Source organism: Tachysurus vachellii, chromosome 19, assembly GCF_030014155.1.
Source record: "Tachysurus vachellii isolate PV-2020 chromosome 19, HZAU_Pvac_v1, whole genome shotgun sequence".
NCBI classification, from domain to species: domain Eukaryota; kingdom Metazoa; phylum Chordata; class Actinopteri; order Siluriformes; family Bagridae; genus Tachysurus; species Tachysurus vachellii.
In genome coordinates, this window is record NC_083478.1 from 12,349,848 (window position 1) to 12,358,376 (window position 8,529).

Here is an 8,529-nt window from a genome sequence, read left to right on the forward strand (position 1 = left end):
ACCAGTGACAACCACACACTCACCCACACAAACACATACACACATCATTTTCCCAGGACCCGAAGTCTCCTAACCCACTGGTGCCATTCGGGCGTTGTGAAACATCCACCATGGCTCTGTGAGTGCTTTTGACTTTTTTCCCCTTTCTTGTGCTGCCATTTATTGGTCATCCGTATAATTACAAAAAACAACTCTGTGCTTTTGACGAGTGATTTTTTTTAGTTATGTCTGGGAAGTAAGAGCACTACTATTTAATCAATAATTTATCTGCATTTTGTTAAATGTCCATTACGGAAGAGATGTGACTGCAAGCTGCAAACTGAGGACAAAAATCTTCTGTTTGAATTAAGTGGTTTTCTCTGGGAGAGAAACAGTCAGAGAGGCCGCAAGAGTGCGGCAAGTGGAGGAAAGCCAAAAACCAGGGGGTGGAGAGGGAAAAAGAGAAAGATGGACAGAAAAGGACACAGAGAAAGAAGGAGCTGAAAGAAGGCAAGAATTAAGAAAACACTACAGGGACAGACAGGGAGGGAATAAAAGGCTACATTTCAGGAAAAAGCCTATATTATTCTTTAGCGTTATGCCTCTTTCACTTTCTTTCCATAAAGTTGCATTATTCATCAAAGTCCCTTCTTCTTGTTCTCCTTCACTTTGTTTTTTTCCCCATGCACATGTTGTTTATCAGTGTATCCCATTTTTTTGGCATTTGAAAGGTGAAAAAAATCACTTGTTGAAAAGTTCCTCCCAAGAAATGAAAATGAGAATGTGGGTGAGGGGGCGAGAGTTGCTCTCAAGTCCACTAGCCACACTCAGTCTGGCAGATCAAAACATTTTCGTGTTTCTGATGGAAAGCCAAACATTTCCTATTACTCTTTTTTCCCCTAGTCACCCCTCATTTTCTGTTCTCCAGCCTTTAAGCAACATGGGAAGATTTGTTCATTCTGTGACAGTGTGTGGCCAACAAACCGACTTCACCTCAGCCAACAACCATTTTGTGGCTTATGACCATAAACTACCAGTTTCACAAAGTTGTGCTAAATTAGGTTCATTTCCAAGATATTTCTGATATTTCTATTTTTGCTAAGGCATGAAGTTACATATTTCTGTTCATTTTATTTTAAGGGCTCCTACTTTTAAGCAGGCTGGAAGACAAATGTTTATTTTCACAAAAGTATGAATAATTAAGCCTCAAAATAGCAAAATGATTATTATAAAAATGGCAAAATATTAATTTAGAATAAATATTATGATATCTTTTGTCAAAACATAGTCCATATAGAGTAGAATGCTATTATTACAGAGCCAGGGTCAGGTAGCAGACAAATAGGCTTAACTGACCGCTAGTGCCTTTACTCAGGGTGCACCATATTGAAGCTGTGTCTCTTCCCCACAATAAACAAAAACACAAAGTAAAAAAAAATAAATCTTGGTATGTTTGTTTTATCTTGGTATGTTTGTTTTATCTAATAGCAAATTAGTTTATATCAAATGATCAGCCAGCACCTTTCAGCTTAAGCTAAGGCGAGTGTCAGTTTGGATCGGATCCACAGTTTGGATTGGATACAAGTGCAAGTTTACTGAAAACAGGCAAACAATCCAAAAATGCAAATCTAAATACATAGTCAAAACACAGGCACTGTAAAACACTGATAAATGGGTAACAACCAGAAATCAGAGTTATGAATCAAAACCAGACTAGCAAATGAGAGACCAAAAGCTGAGTGTCATCGCTAGCATAATTACAGGAGGGAAACTTCACAAACACTGAGTGAAAGCAATATAAAGGGTGTGTGTACAAACAGGTGCGCTTGATTAGATGTCACGTGACTGAGTCATGTGATATAACATGTTTGTTGGCCATGAAGATGACAGGACATTGAGCTTAAGGCACAGGAGGTCGATGACATGACAAATAGATTTGTTTATATTTTAATCGCTTAATGTCAAAGGTGGGTTGCCGACTACATGTGGTCTTTTTGGACAACAACCTCCTAACCAATACACAACTGTTAGACTGTATATGACTGTAGAAAGGACATTATTCATAATGACCCTCTCCAGTATTTCTAACAATTTATAATCACACCCTCCAGTGTCAATCAAATGAGGATGGGTTCTGTTTTTAGTCTGGTACCTCTCAAGGTTTCTTCCTCTTCCATCTAAGGGAGTTTTTCCTTGCCACAGTCGCCTCAGTCACCTCAGCCTTGTTCATTGGGAAAAAATAAAAACACATATACACATATATTTAAATATATCTAATATTAATCTTGAACTTTTGTATTATATTAATCTTTGTATAATATGAAACTTTTTGTACTATATTTCTTATGTTCTGTAAAGCTGCTTTGAGACAATATCCATTATTAAAAGCAGTATACAAATAAATTTGAATTAAAATGAATTAAATAATGTACTTTGTTTAACAGAAAATTGGATTAGAACAAATGAGTATTGTAATGAACACGGGACAGAGCGGACCCAAACGCAGGATAGCAAAAATAAACAGGGTTTAATAACAGAAAACATGAAACATGACACGGACTAAAGACAGGACAAGACAACAGTGGATGCCGCGCTGCACAAAGCAACGCGGCACAGTTAAATAGACAAAGGAATTTACAATGGGAAACAGGTGTGTAGAAGCAGGAGGAGCAGACAAAGGCGGGGCAGACACGTGACGAGAAACATAAACAAATGCACGTGGCCAAGTCCGGGCTAAGTCCTGACAAGTATGTAGCTTTAGATGAAGCTAGTCCCCCTGGTTACAGCTACTATACTTGGCTGAATGCGTGCTTTGATGACGACACACGCCATGGCTGAAATTCTTGGATTTGCCTTAATTTATTTGATTGCAAAATTACAAAATCCTGGAGAGATACTCTCACTCACTCATTTTCTACCGCTTATACCCGAACTACCTCAGGTCTCGGGTCTCAGGCGTCATCAGGCATCAAGGCAGGATACACCCTGGACGGAGTGCCAACCCATCGCAGGGCACACACACTCCTTTAGAGATACTAAAATATATAAATAAAATTCAATTGAAAAGATCTTTACATGATAGTAAGTTGGTTTTGTCATTGATCATGATTTAGATTTGCCTGTCAGCTGCTGGTACCATTAGTGCCATCCTCTAACACTCTATATCACATCCTCTTCCTTGTAAACAACCTTTGAGACAAATGCAGGAAAACAGACAAAAAGAAAAATGAGCTTATGAGCTTATTTTGTTAGAAATATTCTCTCTCACTCATATTAAAGTCACTGACAGTGCACAGCATGTTATTTGTTATTGTAATAGACTAAGATGATGATATTAAGCATATGTCTTGAGCATATTTTCTCAGGCTGCCAGCTATTTGAGGTTATTTAATATATTTCAAGAGATGTGTATCTCCTTAACTTGGTTTATAATTTTAACATACCTCCTAGCATCAATCTGTAACAACTCAACACTGTCTATGCACTAGATGACATCCTCATCTGATTAAAATCTCTCTGGATTGAGAGGTAATTTCAGGGCATCCAGATCCACATGCCAAAAAATGCAAAGATATTTCAAACTCAATTATAATTAACAAATCTATTGTATTATTTATAAAATAGAACCATGGTGCAACATATAGATTTCATAAGCAGTTTCTTAAGCCTTATTATGGTTTGGTATTTATACATATGTAATTGTGATTAAGAAGACGCAATTACAATAGATAAAGAAGCTGATTATATACAGAGACACAAGACGAAAACATGTCATATGGCCACTAGAAAACTTTGAACTGAAAGGAACATAGACATGAGGTAGAATTCCTTGTGTTTCATGTGACATTACATTAAACAATCTCAGCCATTTTGAGGACCAAACAGAGGGTGTGACTAAGGTCTGATTAAATCTCCACCTGCAAGACTGTTTGTGTGCCTGAGCATCTGTGTGAGTATGATTACACACACTTCCTATCCTCTTGTTTTTCCAGTTGCTTCCTTTTTCACACACCATAATCACAGTGTTTCACACTTTAAAAATTGAATGGCCCTGTGTGTTTACGTGGGGTGGGTTATGGAGCAAGCTATATCTTCTAAGATTTAGACTCATACTTAAAATAAAATATTAAAAAACACAATCATCATCCTAGCTGCATCAATGTTTACAACTACATGAAATTGCAACTGGTATCTTTGTCTCGTACCTTCAGGCTTTGAAGTTCAAGTCTGCACGTTCTTACTAATGTTTTTTTTTTTTTGGGTTCTCTGGTGTCCAAGGACATGCCATGTTGGCTGATTGGCCATGGGTTGTGAGTGTGTGTGATACTGCCCTGTGATAGGTTGGCACCCTTTTCATTCTGTCCCCTACCTTGTCCCGTTGCATAGACTCCGGGTTCCTCACGACCACATGTAGGTTAACTGGAACAGAAAATAGATGGATGGGAAGCATTTTTTGTCACCGTTTGTTTTTTGTTGTGATCTCATTTCTTTTGGTATACAAGAACAAGGAATGTCTCGTCTTGAGGCAGAACTAGAGTTTGCATGGCATGCCAGTCTACCACAGGGCACCCAAACATATAGCTGATACAAGTACGTTTTGGGGAAAAAACAAAAGAAAAAGAAAACAAAAGAAACGCTAGGATAAACACAGAGATAACTTTTAAAACTTTATGCAGACCTCACAATTAGACCCAGGTGCTGATTGTTAGCAATCTATGAAAAAAAAAAAAAACAATGATTTTTAGCTTTGATCCAAAACCATATACTTTTCCCATTCATTAAAATGAATGAATTTTTTTGCTGAGTTCTGTTTAAAGTATTAATATGAAAAAATATCTATATTATTACCTCTAGATTTGTATTTCTGCCTGGAATTCTGTTGATGAATTTTTATCTAATTCATGCTATTGTGTTGTATAATCCTGTATTTTCTCTTACTCTAATGATCCCATCTGCTAGAACATATGATGTTTCCCACCTTCTCTATCTCTCCAATGTAATTCTTGTTTTTTTCTCATTTTTCTGCTCCTTCAAGAGTTTATTTCCCAGACTTATCACTTTTTTAAATCATTTTTATGGGAGAAGGTGTTTTTCTTCTCTGGGACTGTAAGCTGTTGAACCAGATGTTTTTATTTTTTATCTCTTTGTTTTTTGTTAGCAATTTATCCTTCGTTCAAATACACTAGCATAACAAAAACATTATTAGTTTTATCTAAAAGCATTTGTGGCACAACCAATCAATTTTGATGTTGTGTGTTTAGCAGTGGTCTAGCAAATACAAAATGCAGTGACTTATGTAAATGTTCTGCTACTTGACTCAAGTAAGAGAAAATTCAATTCAATTCAAGTTTATTTGTATAACGTTTTTTACAATTGACATTGTCTCAAAGCAGCTTTACAGAACATAAACATAGAACAAAAGGTTATTCATTCATTCATTCATTCATCTTCTACCGCTTATCCGAACTACCTCGGGTCACGGGGAGCCTGTGCCTATCTCAGGCGTCATCGGGCATCAAGGTAGGATACACCCTGGACGGAGTGCCAACCCATCGCAGGGCACACACACACTCTCATTCACTCACGCAATCACACTAGGGACAATTTTCCAGAGATGCCAATCAACCTACCATGCATGTCTTTGGACCGGGGGGAGGAAACCGGAGTACCCGGAGGAAACCCCCGAGGCACGGGGAGAACATGCAAACTCCACACACACAAGGCGGAGGCGGGAATCGAACCCCGACCCTGGAGGTGTGAGGCGAACGTGCTAACCACTAAACCACCGTGCCCCCCACAAAAGGTTATTATAAAGAATAATATAAAGATGAATATAATACAAAATTCAAGATCAATATTAGATATATTTAAATGTGTATGTATTTATCCCCAGTGAGCAAGTCTGAGGTGACTCAGGCAGCAGTGGCAAGGAAAAACTCCCTTGAATGGAAGGAAGAAACCTTGAGAGGAACCAGACTCAACGGGGAACCCATCCTCATATGGAACCCATCCAAATATGGGTGACACTGGGGTGTGTGCTTATAGATATACAGTCTGACAAATGTTGTATTGATGAGGAGATTGCTGTCCTCAAAGACCACATGGAGTTGGCATCTTCTCTTTAGTATCGCAGAGTCTAACTGGAGCTGGTGCATCTCTAGATGCCTCAGGATCCTCACAGAGTCGGCCTCATCTCAGTGGAGGTCCAAAATCTTCATTGCATGGAAGACAATCGGAGCTGGTAAGATTTCTGGATGCCTCGGGATGGGTAGTTTTTTTTAGATGGGTAAACTGGGAATTTAAAATGTGTCTGATCCCTGAATGCGATAGTCAGGAAGACTATTCCAAAGTTTGGGAGCTAAATATGAAAACGCTCTACCACCTTTAGTAGACTTAGATATTCTAGGAACTACCAGAAATCCTGAGTTTTGTGATCTCAGAGAGCGCGAAGGACTGCAACATGTTAGAAGACTAGTTAGATACATGGGAGCCATTAAGAGCCTTGTATGTAAGTAGCAGCAGTTTGTAATCAATTCTAAACTTAACAGGTAGCCAGTGTAAAGATGGAAAGTGTAAAGTAAATAACACATATATTAGTCTGCTAGTTAAATGAGCTAAATGATGTTGGGTATATAGAAGATTGGTAAGATTGTTAGCTAATTAACTTATGGTAATTAACATGTACATGTTTTCAGCTACACGTTACCTATAGGTTGTAGCACCAGTACATATATATATAAGATATTTTTAACATGCCAATCAATCCAGAACTTATCAGTGACATCATAAGTTAAATAATACAGAGCAATCAAACAGCAAAACATCAGAAGATCCGGCTAATTTAGCTTACTCAGCTTCCTAATGGTAATTAACAGTGTAATAGTTGTGGTGTATGTTAGGGGGATTGTTAATAATGAAAGCCACAGACACTATGATAAGCTCTTTATTAATAGTTTTCTCCTCTTTATTTATTTTTATATTTTTTATTGCCCTGACCTGAAGTCACAGCTGCCTCATCTTTCATTCAATTATAACTTAACGTTTCCTTTTTTTTTTTTTTTAAGATTTTTAAAAATAAAAGTCCTTCAGAATCTGTGAAAAGGTGCACACTACCATTATGCAGCAGCAGTGGCTTCATAAATTATTTCAATGGAAAAATAGAGAATACCAGGCAAAAAATTATTCCTTCTGAAATAATAAATTCTTCCATTATAATAAATCTTTTAAACTAGTGTTTATCAAACCCTTGATTTAAAAAATTTACCTCGACCTCTGCCAGCTGTCCATAGACTAATATCAAACTTCCTCTTTATCTCCAAGATACTAGAAAAGGTTGTAGCACATCCAGTTATGCTCATTCATGTATAGGAATAACAATCATAAAACGTATCAGTCAGGATTTTGGACTCATAATAGCACAGAGACAGCACTGGTTAAAGTAGTAAATGACCTATTACTGGCCTCTGATCAGGGCTGTGTCTCCTTGCTGGTGTTACTTGATCTTACTTGTAGAATGGTACTGTATGGTCAATGTGCATTTGAGACCATTGACCATACAATTCTACTTGATAGCCTAGAAAATGTTGGTGTTAAGCCCTCGCATGGCTCAGGTCTATCGTTACCAGGTATCTTTATTACTTTCTCCTGCTTAATTCTGAGAAGACAGAAGCTTGTACTAGGACCACAGCAGTAAAAGACCTTGGTGTGATTATTTGAAGCTCATAATAGGTAATATGATGTGGGTAGCGTTCTTTCATCTCAGAAATATTGCTAAGATAAGCAGAAATATAAGATAAGAAAATATGCAGCAGTATAAGAAAAAAATCAGAAGGTCAGAGATAGTTTAGCTTACTCAACTAGCTAGCAGTTTATCTAGCTAGCAGTTTATCTTAAGCAGGTTAAATGTTGAAGTGAATTTTGGTTCATTTAGTTAGTAGATGTTTATCGTGTTGTTTTCTTTTAACTTATTAAAGTGAAGATACCCCGATAAATTCTTTCGTCTCCACGTTGTATCTCAGACAATACTACTGTTGACAAAGCATTTAGTGCATAAAGTATAAGCTTTCAGTAGGATTTTTTATTATTATTTTTATAAAAAACATGATTTGTTCATGATTTTTAAACAAAACAAAAAAAACACTCACATAGCACAAAATTTAATTCGTAAAAAAAATATATTTATGGGGTCATAGTACAACATACATGCTCTCACAGTTTATAGCAAAACAGTTCCCAAGAAAAGGCAAAAATAATACTAAAGATAATAGTACAGTAAATAAAAATACTCATATGCATAAAAAAGAAATCAGTCATAAAATTGCAATTAAATGAAACACTCAGAGGCAATATAGGCAATATAGGCAAATCATGTTCTTATGTATTTCATATCCTTGCTGCCTGACTTCTCTGGTTCTAAATAGACTTCTCTGGTACTAAAATTCATGTTATAGAGACATTTTAATTATTAGCCTATATTGCTGGTGGCCTATATCAGTGTCTTAGCACAGCTGCTCTTAACTAATAACTAATAATAACCTAGTGAAATGTTTG